The following is a 14,870-nucleotide window of genomic DNA, read 5'->3' as shown; positions in this document are numbered from 1 at the left end:
TGCATGACTTGTCTTAGCAGTAAAAATCCATCTGCAACTGAACTTGTCTCTCAAGAGTGACTTATAATTTACTGTGATGTTCAGAAGCTGGCCTCTCAGATGACTCCATCATATCCAGAATTCTTTTCTTCATCTGTATGTCCACCTCTGCAACATTCCGCAAATGTGTTTCAGTTGAAAGTCTTCTTTTAAGTCTGTCCTGTCTGTAGCCCTTGAGTTTTGCCTTGACAAAAGGTAGAATAATGAAAAAGAAATGAACCACAATAAATGTTAAAAATAAATGAGTGGTGGAATGCCAAGATGAATATTTCCTTAAGTGCTCCACTTCAATATTTTAGGTTAAGTGTTGTCTTTTCCTATACTTTTAAGTGTACAACATTGTTGAGGTAGGGATTGAAGAGCAACACAGTTACACTGCAGATTGAGATGAATATAAATGTGTGATTATGATGAGTTGGTATAGGTTAAGCTACACAGTAGTTAAAGAAATGAAGGCGAGCTGTATGATTACTAGGTGAAAGCTAAAGGAAACGCGCGTACAGTGTGAGATCATTATTCTCCTTATATTTTTAGGTTAAAGAACATGACCATTGTTGTAGTATGTTAGACAAATGTTCCAGTATATCTCTGGGGATTAAAAGAATGTGACCATCCTTTGGGTTCTGTTAGACAAGTGGGTGCCACCATTTATCTGCTGTGAATGTTTTACACTGTTTTCTTGTCATGTCAGACTGCTTAAATCATTTTCTGAGAATGTTGTGTGCAAAAGACCTTGTGCCAATAATAGCAGAAACAGACCACATTCTGTGCCCCCACCCTTGTAGGAGGTAGAAAGACAGGGAGCCGAGGTCATAACTTAGGCGCCACGACAGATAAGAGAGTGTGAATGTTTAGGTTTACGACCAGGTGGGGGCCAGTGAAAAGTATAAGAAGCTGTGTAACACGTCACCATTTGGAGACTTGCTGTGACCCTCTCTGCATCTCTCCCCATCCGGATGGTTTTTATGCTCATTGTGTGAAAATTGTATGGAAATAAAGGATTGTTGATTGAGCATTTATACACCGAGTATTGTCCTTCCTTCAGCCCAAAGATTCAAAGAACTGGGAAAATTCAACAACTTGGTACCGGTGACCCGGATCTTTGGTGTGCTGAGGAGGGGCAGATTTGGCCTGTGGTGAGATCGTGGGGCGAGGCGAACAGAGGACGGTCCAAACATAAAAAGGTAAGCACAGCCTGTTGTATTATAAATACCAAATGTGCATATTGGGCTTTCCAAATTAATCTGTTCGCTGAGTTACACGTATTTTCACATTAAATTGTCAGTGTCTGGTTTTCGGCGCAAGATACTAACAACATAAGTTGAGGCTGAATTCAAGTGTTATAGGAATTTTCTAGCAAGATACTAATAATATTCTACGTTGAGACTAGAAATCAAGTGTGTTATAGGAACTGGCTCTAGCAAGATACTAATCATATTCTACGTTGAAACTAGGGTGCAGCCCACTTTTACCCTACATAATTAATTTTGTCTATGACTGGCTTCTGTTGCAAGAAATGTGGAAAAACTTTCAAAAAGCGGCCAAAGTGTAGAATATGAAATAGAGGTGAAATAGAGTCTGGCTTATGGTGCGCTTGCATTTTCAAAGGTGAGCTCAGAGGTTTCTGTGTGTGTTTCTGCTGATGAGACGCGCTTGCTGTGTTTCTATGTGAAATATGAACATGGTGACATTGACGGTTGATGTGTAAATGGGAGGACATTAGAGCAAAGACACATTTTAGGATCAAAGGTTGATGCCTAGTGGACCTGTGGAAATTGGTTTTGTTCATGGTGTTGGCAACCCCCCTGCCTGTGGACGCGCAGTCAGGTCCAGCGGCGTCTGGTTTGCTGAGGTGGTGACTTGGGGACTGAGGACTCCCGCATAGCCACAGAATAATATTGAAAACGTTTGTGTAATCACGGGTTTACATTTTATTCTGGATTAGAACATAGAACAAGACACATTTTGCGAACAAAGGTTGAGTTCTAAGTATAGTAAGAGAATAAGGTTAAATAAGGTTAAATAAGGTTAAAAAGGTTGAAAAAGGTTGTATTCCTCGTTTCAGTGGTTGAAATTGTTGTTTGCCTGTCCCCTGACGAGTGTTAAATTAAATAAAGAGGGTATTTGGAGCCACATAGAGATAGACGGGCTGAATTGGGTATATTACTCTGTGGTGTAAAAAAAAAAAAAAGGAGAGAGAGAAAGATAGGACGGTGTAGTTTGTGTGAAAGCGCCGTTAGAGTCGGCGTCTCGTCTGAAGTACGGGAGTCAATTAAAGTAACGGGATAATTTGTGTATAAAAGTGTGGTTGTGTTGTGCAGAAATTGCGGCAGGAGGTCGTGTCGTGAATTGTTGCAAATTGTGAAGTCATTTTGGAGGGTTTAAAGGTGTGTAGTGGTGTGAAAATGTTGGGGTCTAAGTCTAACATAGAAAAAGGGGGTGTGCAGGGTGAGTGGAAAACTTTTGAGAAGCAGAGAGAGGAGTTGTTGAGGGCGCTGCAGGTCATGCGACCTGGGAGTGCGCCAGAGAAAAAATTAGAGGTTGCAGCTGTGGCAAAGGAGAGTAAGGAGTTGTGTGATAAAGAAGGAGTGATTGTAAATATAAGACGTCTTTGTAATATAATAGAGAGTTGAGTGTGAAACGAGGCTGTGTGTGACGACAGCGCGCTGCGAGCTAGTTTAGACGGTGTGTGAACATGCAAATGAGGTGGCTGCTGTGAAGCCCACAGAGGACTTCCTGTTTAGCGTGTTATTGAGTTTTATAAGTATGATTTGCAAACAATGATACATGCCTGTAATTAAAACGCTGATTTTGTTGATTATAATATTATAGATACAGTTTTTGAATGACTACGGTGAATGTTTGATGTTTGGCTGGGTTTTGATATAGGAGAGATGGCTTGGCGGCTGCTGGGGGTGAGTGTCGGTGGCCGGAAATCTGCATGCCCATAAAAGGCAACTGCCTGACTGTGTGAACGATGCACCGAGAGAGAGAGAGTAAAATCTAGGCAGATGAACCAAATGGATGTTTTAAGAAAAATAGTAAATGAATGTTTTAGTCTCTTAATACAGGTGGATTTCTCTCAACCTGGAAACCTGAGTACAGCAGCAAAAGGATAGACTAACAAAATTGGGACGACAGACAGGCCAAGCTCTGGCTCAAAATTTTACAGCTTGACCTCTCACTTCGTCCTCACCCTGAAAAGAAGCTTAAAGGACATCTTCTCCTCCAGTTATCGGTTACCATCACTGGAAATTTTCAGGCAAGTTTTTCACTGAATTGTTTTTGGCACCATGTGTCCCTGAATCTCACAAGCAAGCTCTAATTCCTGGCTGAAGACATGGAATGCTGTTATTTAAGGTGGGAAATCAAAATTTGGGAAACAAAATTAAAAACACACACAATTAGAGAAATGCCTTGTTGGAGAAAAAGTTAAAATAACCCACCCACAAACGCACACACACGCAATGAAGAAACGGCTTACATTCATGAACACGTGAAGATTTTCCAGCAAGGTTAAAGCAGCAAAACTTAACATACACATGTTGTTAAATGATAAAGTTTATCCACTAATAACAAATAAACTCTCTGGGTTGCAGGACAACAACTTGACTTCAAAAAGACAGACACTGGTATGATAAACCAGTGATGAAATAATAAATTTAGTGGTTAAAAGAGTCAAATTGTGACATGTTTTCTTCTGATTGATTAATACAAGAGATTACTGAATGAAAGAAAATTCCTTTTTTGAATTATTAAACATGATCTTAAGAATTTTAACGTGTACCTGTGTTGTCCTGTCAACTTGGTGGGTTAGGAGTTGATTATATAGTGAGAAAAAACAAAAAAAGGGGGGGAGAAGGCTGACACAGGGCCTGGCCCCTCTCTGAATAACACAGCCAAAACAACATCATTTTCCTGTTCGTCTGTTTTTGTTTTGTTTTTTCTCTTTATGCTTAATTACAGGCTGCTTTATCGGCCCGGAAAGCCGAGGCTGACCTGGACTCCTGCTCTCCCCTCCACCATCTTTGCTCTCCCTTCTACCATCTTTGATGTGACCCTGACCAAATGCTACAGCAGCTGGACTCACAACAACAGCCTGAGAATGTCAACAGTGCCGCAGGAAAAAGATCTCATGCAGCGGAGACGCAGAACGTTAAATCCAAGGCCCGTTTCACTACACGGGGGAGATTTCCAGACAGCTTCAGCTGACAGAGCTGTGACGAGACGCCTATTAAGCCCGGATGAAAAGTGAGGCCGAGCAAAAGAATGCTGACCTTAACAACTCTGCATTAAAACTGTGCAGGACAGTGATGGACCAACACGGATGATCGGGCAGCAAAAAGGGCGTGCCAGAGACACGAGGAGTAACTGAGGTCAGGAGGCACCTCAGATTGGACAAAAGCAGCAGAAGAACATAAGCTGAAGGCACAGGTGTCGGGGCTCAGCCAGGAGCTGACCTCTGAGAAGAGCCGAACAGCAGAGCTGCAGAAGGCCGTGGAGCAAAGCAAGGAAAACATCAATAAACTTCAATCTGACGTGTACGGAAAAGACTCTGAGGTTTCTGCCCTCAGTGAGAGCTCGAGACATCAGAGCAGAAACTGAGCATGGCTCAGGAGGAGCTGGACAAGGAGAAGATGCAGGACACTGGAGAAAAGGACTGCCTCAATTGGGGCCAGAACCAGTATGGACAGAACTTTGGGCAGCAGCAGCAAGGGATGCAAACGGACTGGAAAGGGGGAGGCAGGACCCCAGAGCACGCTTCAGGCCCTGGTTTACCCAGAACACCAGAACAGGAAAGTGATGAACACAAACATACACACAAACACACACATCTACATACACTGACTCAGAATTAAGAGAAACACACATACGAACACATATGCACTCGTTGATTGACTGAGAAATGACACACACACACGCACACAAATCGAAATGCTGATTCAATTCACTGAGAAGTGATCCACACACACACACACACATACACATGTTTGTGCAATGAAGAGTGATACACACACGCTGATGCAATGAAGAATGCTTTACTAACAACTGCTATGCTGATACACAAAATGCTGCACACAAACGTCCAAATACAGAATTTGTTACAACAACAAGAAGCCATTGATTGTTAATTGGTTAAATGCATTTCATGTCACCCAGAGGGCATTTGTGTAGATTTAGGGGACAGGGTCTAAAGCAGTTTGGTTATGAAAACAATGTCTGTGAGTGATGTCTGTTTATGGCTCAAGGCCTCGACTGAATTGTTTACTGTGCTTCACACAGCCTGATAAGGAGCAGTGGTACAGAGTGAAAATGATGAATTAACGGTGTGAGCCTTATTTCGGAGCGCCACATTTTTGTGATTGAGATTTAATTGAAGGAGGAACACACTGAAAATAAAAAATAAATTTAAAAAAAAAAGAAAGAAAAAGAAAAAAGAAAAGGGGGCCAGCCCTTGGATTTACGTAAGTATCCCACGTGTATTTAACATAGTTGTCTCAGGCTTTAAAGATCTGTACAAAATTCAACAGGAAATCATAGCTTCCCTGTATTTCCTACATTGTTGGCATGCTGGTGAGTGCTGTTGCTCCACAGTAAGAAGGTCCTGGGTGCAAGTCCACAGTCTGGTTAGTTTGCAGTGGTTTCTCTCTGGGTATTCTGGTTTCCTGCCACAGTGAAAAGTCATGCAGCTGTTAGAGCTAGGTTAATTGATGATTCTAAATTATCTGTGAATGTAAGTGTAAATGGTTGTTTGTTTCTAGGTGATAGACTGGTGACCTGTTCGGGGTGCACCCTGCCTCGTAACATATCACTTTCTGGTGAAGTTTTGGTTGATTGTGGGTTTTGCTGAACACTAGGTTGATTTTATCAGTGAGGTTTGGATTGTTTTCTTTCTCTAAGAGAGAGAAAGGTGGTTTTATGCTTGGACAGGTTTCTAATGGGCCCCAGTATTTGTTATTATATGAGTATTTTATTGGTTACGTTTGTTTTTGCTTTTGTGTGCACTGAAATAAGAACATCTGAGAGGAGTGATCCACCGGTGGTGATATTTTGGTATTTTGTGAGTTCCTGATTTAACAAATCAGCTCTTTAATCCAGGCCTGAGAGAGTGAACTTTAAAGTGCTATAAAACATTCTTACTGAAAACAGTCGCAAAGTATTTTTCTCCACATTAAAATGGGCTCAGGAGAAAGCCACTTATTGGGGACAATTAGAAAATGAGAGTCCCTGCCTAAAAAAGGATTCAGCGAGGTAATCCAACCTAAAGTTCTTCTTTTTCTTTTTGAAATGACGTCATTTTGCTGAGGGTGGAAATCAAATGCGGCGATGGTTTCCACTATCAGCAAAGAAAGAAAGAATGGATGAATGAATGAATGAATGGAAATAAAAACAAACTGACTGACTGGTAAAAGCTGACAAGACTTGACCACGACTCAAAGTTTACCTCCACCTAGACAGGCCAAAAGGGTGGATGAATTTATATGTTTCTTTTTACAGGAGCAGAAAGATGACAGCAACATCCGAGGTTGTGTGATGATTTAACCTTTTAAATGCCACTTTCTGTGTTTGTGAATCTACCAGGGGTGTGTTATTCATGGGCTTGTGTTGCTCACAGAGATTACTGTGAGAAAGTGTGTATACATCTGCGCAGCGCTAACATTTACATTCTCTTTTCTACAGCATTACAGTTCTTCATGTGGTTTGATGATGTGATTTATGACAGAACAATTGGTTGATGTTGGTTTCTCTACTACAGGATTGATGATGCTGTTACACTGTGTTGTTGGGAAAATGTTGAAGGTTACTTTGACGATGTGAATAACGTGAGAAATTTCCTGTGTTGAAACCAGTGTCATTCCTTTCACAGCAGGCTTCATTTTATGGCCTTTTACGGCACCTCTGGAACCTGTCGACCTGCGCCTGACCACCAGGATTGTCTATGTGTGCTCCTAATGTCTGTTTTTTCTAAGAGTGGATGTGGAGGATTCAGCAGAAAACAGACAAGTGACATGAGGAAACAAATAAGATGTAGTGTTTATGGAATAGTTGAATATGAGCTCATAGTGATAAAATGGGTGGAGTGACATTGTTTAAGGGAAGTCACAGATTAAATTGTGGAATAAATTGGGATGATTCATGATTTGGGACAAATTATGGTAATAATAGTGATTTAATGATTGGAGAAAACCTGCACATGATACTTGTCTTTTATGCTGAATACTTTATCACTCTTATGATCTACAGTTGGTTGCAAATGTGAAGTTTGATTTAACAGATTTGTCTTCCAGGATACAGGCTCCAGGTGGAGCTGGGAGGTGAATAAGCTGAACATGTAACTGCTGATTAATGTTTTTACACAGGGTTACAGGTTGGAGTATGGCTGCTCCAAGTGGGAAACCCTGGAGATTGTTTTAAAGAGAATGTGCAACATTCTTGTACATGTCTCATTGGGGAGTTGACACATGGTGGAAGCCATGTGGGGAGAGGAGTGTTATTTTTTTAATCTGTAGATGTCGTGAGGTGCCATGACGAGAAGGAGTGGCTGAGAGGATCGTCCACAAGATGGGAGCTGAGGCCAGGAGAGAGGCTTCAGGAGGATCAGAGATCATCTTCACCACAGCAGACATCCCACAGAGAGCTGTGCTACTGAGCTTCCAGGAGATTGAGAGGAGACTTCCCACAGCATGATTTTAAATATAATGAGAGATTCATCGTTGACATTGAGGAAGACAACTAAGGTGTACGACGTGCTCTGCCTTAAATCTTCAGCAGCGTTGGACGTGACAACTCGAGGGATGGAGAGAGCGTGCCAAGCTCTAAAAGTGACAGCGCAGAGGAAATCCAGCGATGGAATTGTGTTTCTGTGTGAAGCACAAATACTAGGAGACTGGGAAATAGTTGACACCACTTTTCCACCCTAGAATGTATGTTGTAAGTGATCTCTCTAAAGAGAGATCAAAGGGGGAATTGTGAGATCATTATTCTCCTTATATTTTTAGGTTAAAGAACATGACCATTGTTGTAGTATGTTAGACAAATGTTCCAGTATATCTCTGGGGATTAAAAGAATGTGACCATCCTTTGGGTTCTGTTAGACAAGTGGGCGCCACCATTTATCTGCTGTGAATGTTTTACACTGTTTTCTTGTCATGTCAGACTGCTTAAATCATTTTCTGAGAATGTTGTGTGCAAAAGACCTTGTGCCGATAATAGCAGAAACAGACCACATTCTGTGCCCCCACCCTTGTAGGAGGTAGAAAGACAGGGAGCCCGAGGTCATAACTTAGGCGCCACGACAGATAAGAGAGTGTGAATGTTTAGGTTTACGACCAGGTGGGGGCCAGTGAAAAGTATAAGAAGCTGTGTAACACGTCACCATTTTGAGACTTGCTGTGACCCTCTTCAGGCATCTCTCCCCATCCGGATGGTTTTTATGCTCATTGTGTGAAAATTGTATGGAAATAAAGGATTGTTGATTGAGCATTTATACACCGAGTATTGTCCTTCCTTCAGCCCAAAGATTCAAAGAACTGGGAGAATTCAACAATATATAGAATTTACTATATAGCTGGATGAACATGAAAAATATGTCTATAATAACAAATGACCATGAGAGCCAGTAGAATTAATTCAACTGGACACTCAAAAGACGTTTGTTGTTGTTCAGCAGAACAGTGTCCAGTATGTTGGCTGTTATACTTTGTTGTGTTTGAAAATAAAAGTTGGGCTGATTTTAACATCATTACAAAAAGTGTTGTTAATTATTTTTAATCATATTCAGGTTACCACAAATAGTTTTTTCATTTAGTTGAACTTGAAATGTTTGTCAGTAGGTAAACAATTAAAATTGTACAGTCAGAAATATCAAGTTATTCTTAATACTGCAGACTTGCAATGTGTAAGTTGTCCTAACAGTCATCTTAAGTAAGCTTTACTTAGTTTTTTTTGAGGCAACGAGTTTCCTCAATTTTTTTTGAGTTCTGGGAACTAACAAGGCTGTACAGTGTACTCAAAATGAGCCAGGTACAGCGTGTGGTGGTGGTGCACATGCATAGACCATGGTGTGGTGGCAGGTTGAAAGGTTGTGGTGGTGGATGCATGACTTGTCTTAGCAGTAAAAATCCATCTGCAACTGAACTTGTCTCTCAAGAGTGACTTATAATTTACTGTGATGTTCAGAAGCTGGCCTCTCAGATGACTCCATCATATCCAGAATTCTTTTCTTCATCTGTATGTCCACCTCTGCAACATTACGCAAATGTGTTTCAGTTGAAAGTCTTCTTTTAAGTCTGTCCTGTATGTAGCCCTTGAGTTTTGCCTTGACAAAAGGTAGAATAATGAAAAACAAATGAACCACAATAAATGTTAAAAATAAATGAGTGGTGGAATGCCAAGATGAATATTTCCTTAAGTGCTCCACTTCAATATTTTAGGTTAAGTGTTGTCTTTTCCTATACTTTTAAGTGTACAACATTGTTGAGGTAGGGATTGAAGAGCAACACAGTTACACTGCAGATTGAGATGAATATAAATGTGTGATTATGATGAGTTGGTATAGGTTAAGCTACACAGTAGTTAAAGAAATGAAGGCGAGCTGTATGATTACTAGGTGAAAGCTAAAGGAAACGCGCGTATGCGCCTCCCCGTCCCCCAAGCGAGGGGCCGCGGCAGTGAGTTCGTGAGGGATTCGAACTGGCGGCCCTCTGTACCAGAGACTTCCGCCACATGTCATACGCCAAGCGGCCGGCCGAGAGATTGATTGAAAAAATGGCCATTTATCCTTTCTTCTTCAGCCAGTGTTTTTTCTCATCGTTTTTACAAAGTACACATTAAGCTTCTTCTGCAATATTCTTACACACTAATTACACATGGAAACCTACACTGTACAATGGAATATTGTGTTTCATTTAAAATATTAAATAGGCTCAACTCAATTTTTAACTATTTCTTTTTAGAACTACATTTAAATAACTTACCAGTACTTTTTATGCAAAAATGCTGACAAACTCAATTTATTTCACTTGTCTTAACTTAGAAAAACTAACTAAGCTGGAAGTTTTGCTTCACAGGGCGGAAGGATGAAAGATGTATTTTGAAAATTCCATGTCACTACCGTCCTCCTCCCTCTCGGATCAGTCCGCATGTTCACGGTGCCAGCATTTGTTATGGAATATGTTGAGCAAACCTGGAGAAGCATCAGCTCAACATATTATTGTCATTGCTGTGGATCTTTAGCTGATACACTGACTTGGTGAGTAAATGTTTACTCTTATTCAAACTGATTTTGTGGCTTCTCTTAGTTTAGCACCAGGATTATAATCTTGCTAGCTAGTTAGTGTTAGCCTAGCGTTGCTGCTCATGTTACTTAAAAATTAACACCACAGCCTTAAAAACCTATGTCTGTGAAATTTTCTGTTGATTGTTTGAAATAAAAAAGTGAGATAAGAGCCCAGACAACATTCTTCGGGAGGTGTAAACGGACAACATTTATAGAATGACTATTAAAAGTCAGCGAGTGTCAATAATGTTAATGTGGTTATGTTAGTAATACACCGAGTGCTAATATAACAGCTTTAAGATGCATTTGTAGATATTATTACGTGTTTTACCGTCTTTATGGTGCTAGCTTAAAGTTACGGTGTAAACGTTAGCTTATATTGGAGTAAAGCTGTTACTGTTTAAACGATGTTAGCACAGAAATATTAGCTTCTGTCATGACGGATTAAGTTACTAGTTAGTAAAGTTTCCAGTAAAGTGTTTAATCGCAGCCACAGATTGACAGCAAATATCTCGATTAGCTTCAGTGCATCTGTAATAAATATGTGCAAGTTTCAGTGCTTCGTTTAAACTGTATGATACTTATACTGACCCAGGGTCAGTGTAAAATACAATCCTAGCTGGGTGAACAAAGCCTGGCTCCTTTAATCCTGCATGACAAACCTCAGGATGCAGGTTATTATTACTCTTTCCTGCTGGCACACCTGTCACACCTGAGAGTCAGCTAGAAACTTAGAGTGACGTGGACATCATGCAAAGACTGCCAGACTCTGTAATACTGTAAATGATCAGTGACTCAGGTTAACACTAAACTTTAAACAGTCCCTCTGTGTCTCTGTGTGCTGAACATTTAGGATTGAGTCAGGCTGCATTGACTTTATTTATTGGGACTTTAATGTGTTAAAAGCAGGTTGAAGACGGCTCAGAAACATTTGAAGATTAAAATTTAGCATTATGGCTGCTGGTGGTTTGTAAAGCCTCTACTCAGCTGTATTTTTGTTACTAATTTATGTTTGTTGTTGTTTAACACAGATTTCAGAAGAGCAAATATGCTTAATAGTTTAACTAGATTTCATTTGTCAGTGTGGGACTGCTGAGTCACCTGAAGAACTCATTTCCTTCATTCTCCACATGATGTTCATTTACAGAAATGTTTCACAGGAACTGATTCCTCCCAAAAGGGTGAACTAGTGTGTTTCCATAGATTATCTCTGTATGAATGTACTTCTTAAATGAAGGCAAGTGTTTGTCCTTTTTTGTTCTTCAGTTACAGTACGTGATATCAAGGGCAGGCGGTCAACACTGGGGGAAGACAAGAAGCAGACGTACTTCCAAGAGGGAGCTGCAGTGTGGACACAGCCAGGTCACTGAGGTCAGAGGTCAGAATCTGAAACAGCTCGTGTTTATATTTTAGTTTGATTTATAAAAAATCAAAATGTATTTATGAAGAAACCTTTAAATAATAGTCATAATTATGATTATTATAAGAAATATCCAACATTTAAGTGGATTTTCTGTTACACATATTGTGTAAGCCCTGCAATAAACTGGCAGCCTGTCCTGTCTTTGTCCTGTATCAGCTGGGATAGGCTTCATCCTCCCGCAACCCTGAATTGGATACATTGTATTCCAATTATGTAATCTGATCATTTACAAACTCAAGGTATCTAATCAAAATGTAAGTAATAATTATAAAATGGGGAAGCAGAAATAAGTGTGACATAAATGTAAATGTGTTAGCTGACATAGAGGACAGCTACATGCAGTCTGAAAAACCTTTGTTGTCAAGTTTGCAGGTCTATCAGCACGAGACATTCTTACATAGAAGAGACTGTTAAAGTCTCTAACTCAGTGAAGCATTATTGGTCCAGTCTGTTTGGATAAATATAGTAAGTTGATGTTTGTCCATTTATTGACACATTTTCTTAAGTGCTTATCCAGTTCAGGATCACAGTGGAGCTGCAGCTGCATATGTTCACTAAATAAACCTTACAAACGTTAACAATAAACCTGCATCCCTGTATGTTGTTGTCCACAGGATGAGAAAATCAAACTGGAACACTGTGGAACATGTTAATAAATGTTTGTGTTTATCCCTGTGTCTTTCACAGGAGGCGCTGGACGGTTTCCCTAATAGTTCCTGGTGAATCAAAGCAGAACCATAAAGGTTGCTGGATTGCATGATGGCCTTACCCCTGAGCAGTCATCCTGTTAAAGGAGGAACCAGTTAGAAGCTGTTTTCCAAGTAGCTGAGCAGATTTCATCTCAAGTAAGCGATTAACTGTTTGTTCATCTGTTCTGCCACTTAAAGAGCATTTAAGGACGTCTTTTGAGTGTCCAGTTGAATTAATTCTACTGGCTCTCATGGTCATTTGTTATTATAGACATATTTTTCATGTTCATCCAGCTATATAGTAAATTCTATCTATTTAGTAATATCCGTCAGCTATAAAATGTAATATAAATATAAAAAATATCTAAATATCTCCTGCCCTTTATATTTTAATGATGTAAGTCTGTTATCGTGTTACATTAGCATTCCTCACATATCAATGAGATGCTGTACAGTACAATCCTACTGACACAGCAGAGGGATAACGATGGCTATTCAACATCGTTACACGACACATTCGAGCGGCATGACACAGACAAAGTGACTAAATCATCTTTTTTGTGGTTTATTGTCTTCAAACCAGCAGACAAAGCTGATGGCAGAAGATGTCGGAGAAGAACTTCAGGCCGTGTACTCTATAGGTATTTTTTTCTTGTTATCAAAAGACATTTGGAGTGACGGCTTCTACAACTGGTTGTGCTAAAGTAAAGCTTACAGTCTAAGAAATCACAGTGTTGATATTCAGCACAAAGAGAAAAGCTCACTTGTTTGAATTTATTTACAATCATAGTTTTATAAATCCTGACTGTAAACATCTTCTACAGCTTTGATATTGTTTGACACTAGATATCAGGTTTAATTTAAAGGTTTCTGTGTCCCAATGAGCCATTTACACTGACCAGTGTTTGCATTTAACTGTAACACATTCATTATTTAGTTCCAACATTTCTAAGAGAAATAACTGAATGTAAAAAAATGGCAGCACTCAGGCCACGTTTATAGAGATATATGCATGCATTATGAAATTTATGTATCCCAGATAATTGTTATTCATCTAGTCATGGCAGACCCACCCCTTCCTCCCAAGTTAACTGCAACCCAAAAGAACTAGTGGGGCTATTTACACACTCACAACCAGTGTGGGGTAAAAAGAGCCACCAAAAAGCTGTCAGCCACAGATGTGCTAGAAGAGTTAGAAACTCTAATTATGGAGAAACTTTCTAAGTCTAACAGGGGACAGGTACTCCTGCCCAAATAACATGATATAACCCCACATACAGCCCAGCCATAAAATGAACCAAGTCATTTAGTTAAAGACAGCATGGGACCAAATGCATGTAACCAGCCTGCACCAACCTGGCATTTCTTCCTCCTGAATTAAAGGAATGAATGGATGAAAGTTAAATGACTACAAACCTAAAGCCACTAGTTCCCACACTGGAGTTCCCTGACACTGTGTGTTAACCGTATTTAGCTTGTATCAACAGTTGTAACAGGCTAAGCCACCTGAGACACTGCATTGAATGATTGTTCCTGTCTTAAAGATTTCAGCTGACTGGTTTCAGCTCAGATGTTCTGCTTTTTCCTTTCAGTAGATCAAAGCAGCTCGTGCTCCTTCTGCTTCTATTTTAATGAGAAGAAGAAGAAGAAGAAGAAGAAGAAGAAGACTGCTTCAGCGAGGTGGCGTTCATGGTCTCAATGAACAGTCATGGTCACACACTGCATGTGGTTTTAAAAGCAACATGTCTGTTCACCACAACAATGGAGATGTGTAATATTAGTGCAGCTACGGTTTGTTCTTGAACATCAGTTCTGTTTTCTACTTTGATCACTTAGACCAAAAAAGTGTTGTTTTCAGATTCTTTCTTTTAAATCTATAAAGCACCTGTTCATTTTTTATTACAATTAGTTTCACATAAATGTTAGTGTTTCCTTTATGATCTTTTAATGCTTACACTACACTGTACATGTCTACATTAGAGACATTTCTGTTACCTGTTTCTGTTGACTCAGAGTTGTGAAATGTTCTTTTATTTGATGCACAATATGAAGTTCATAATTTTCTTACAAATAAAACTATAATGACAAACATGAACAGCTGTGCTTATTTCTGAGACATGATTTTGTTTTTTGAATGTGTTCATATTTAGACAGTGTGCATTTGTATGCTGAAACTGTAATGGTGAACCTGAGGTGATGGTCAACAGAAGGCAAATATATATCAATATAAAACAATATTGAAGTAACGTCTTTACCCTGTGCAGCGTGTGGACGCGCTGTGCACACAATCACCTTATTTACTGTAGTAAACGTGCGCCGCTAGCTAACGTGACTGACTGTCTCCATGGTTACATTGTATATTATTAGCTATGTAAACAGTTTCCAAAGATAGCGCCATAGCTCTCTACAGCTGTAACACTTTCACACTTTGCAAATCATT

The 14,870-nt window shown here is 39.8% G+C and overlaps 1 long non-coding RNA gene across 2 annotated transcripts; it reads left to right on the top strand.

Annotated features, from left to right (window-relative positions):
- Nucleotides 1-10,160: 10,160 nt before the first annotated feature.
- Nucleotides 10,161-14,525, top strand: LOC146497136 (uncharacterized). 2 transcript variants are annotated; one of them, XR_014870730.1, is made up of 5 exons: nucleotides 10,161-10,291; nucleotides 11,585-11,689; nucleotides 12,429-12,586; nucleotides 13,014-13,071; nucleotides 14,023-14,525. It is a non-coding gene; the product is annotated as an uncharacterized LOC146497136 (long non-coding RNA). The 2 variants fall into 2 exon arrangements; XR_014870729.1 differs by having other exon boundaries at nucleotides 11,585-11,696.
- The last annotated feature ends 345 nt before the right edge of the window (nucleotides 14,526-14,870 follow it).

Source organism: Neolamprologus multifasciatus, chromosome 18 (genome assembly GCF_963576455.1).
Source record: "Neolamprologus multifasciatus chromosome 18, fNeoMul1.2, whole genome shotgun sequence".
In the NCBI taxonomy this organism is placed as follows: Eukaryota; Metazoa; Chordata; class Actinopteri; order Cichliformes; family Cichlidae; genus Neolamprologus; species Neolamprologus multifasciatus.
The sequence above is the reverse complement of the archived record's forward strand: the minus strand, read 5'-3'. Positions and strand labels throughout refer to the sequence as shown.